The sequence below is a fragment of the Octopus bimaculoides genome, chromosome 13, assembly GCF_046866305.1.
Source record: "Octopus bimaculoides isolate indiv1 chromosome 13, ASM4686630v1, whole genome shotgun sequence".
Lineage (NCBI taxonomy): Eukaryota > Metazoa > Mollusca > Cephalopoda > Octopoda > Octopodidae > Octopus > Octopus bimaculoides.
Window position 1 is genome coordinate 8,469,491 of NC_142940.1, and position 1,328 is coordinate 8,470,818.

Below are 1,328 nucleotides of genomic sequence, written 5' to 3' on the forward strand. Positions count from 1 at the left end.
GAAGGGAAAAAGGGGCAGTTCGATCAAAAGGGATCGAAAAAAAAGAAAAGGAAAGGCTGATCAATAGGGATCGTGTATCACACAGTAATGTTCTCGTGTAAAAAGAGGGGAGGACAGTTTAGGTTTAGCCGTGGAAGGAAAAGCCCACGGAAAAGACCACGGTAACCTTGGTCAATATTCTCATTGAAGAAACTATAACAGTAAGTGACTCTCTTTTGCCTTTTTGTTTTATTTTTTTTTCTTGTTCATAGGGTTATGCTCAAGATGGCTCCGTCGTTCACACGTGCCATCCTTGCTACATTCACCCATCTTTTTTTGAAGCATTCACTAGACAAGACTTCCCTTTCTACTCTCAACTTCCTCTTCAGGTGATACTTGAAGAAGTTGATGAGAGATTGCCCAGAGAGGAAAGTCTTTGTCTCTAGACCTTTCAGACGCGTCCACCATACACATTCTTTCGCCATAGCCACAAGTACGATGAAAATAGCTCTTCCTTCCCGTTTAAAGGAAGGAGGCGCGACAATATTCACGATAGACTCGGCTGATAGACCGACTCGTCCCACACGCGATAACAGTTGTTCGACGTAAGCCCACAGCTCGGAAATGGTGGGACACTGTACGAGTGCGTGCAGAACGGTTTCGTCGCTCTGCCGGCATCTCGGACAGGTCGGCCCCGTGTTTCTCGAGCCATGCCTGTAGAGCTTATCCCGAACGGGTAGTGCTTCTCGATAGCACTGCCAGGCCAGGGATCTCTGGAAGTTGTCCATAGGTCCCGGCCCGAAGGTCGTCTTAAACAGGCGGGTCAGGTATTCCTCGTCGACGCCCAGGTTCGCCCCGAGATCGTCGTCGTACCTTCCCTCCACTAATCCACTATAGAATGCGTTAGTTGTGATGCAGTCGCTCAAGGTTGACCCGGGTTGTTGGAGTTGCCGAAGAGCAGCGCGACACTCGCGGTGCCATTCGCCCTTCCTCGGCCTCTTCTTGATCCATGACTGCAGTTCGGTCATGGAGACGAGCTGCGGGAAAGCGCGCCGCACAAACGGTGACCACACCTGTTCACCGCTGTCTACGTAGAGCCGGAGATGTCGCAGTCTCAGCGCGTGTCTGCGCATCATCAACCACGGCATGCCCAGTCCTCCTTTTAACGGGTGTTGGCAGCAAACGGATCGCCTAACCATCGGAACGCTTCCTTTCCACAAGAAGCGGAAGAGGATGCGCTCCAGTTTGGTGATGGTAGGGTCGGGACAAGGAACGACGGTCAGGCGGTAGTAGATGACGGACGCGATGTACGTGTTCGCCACCTCCGCCCGACCTTTCAGGGAAAGCTT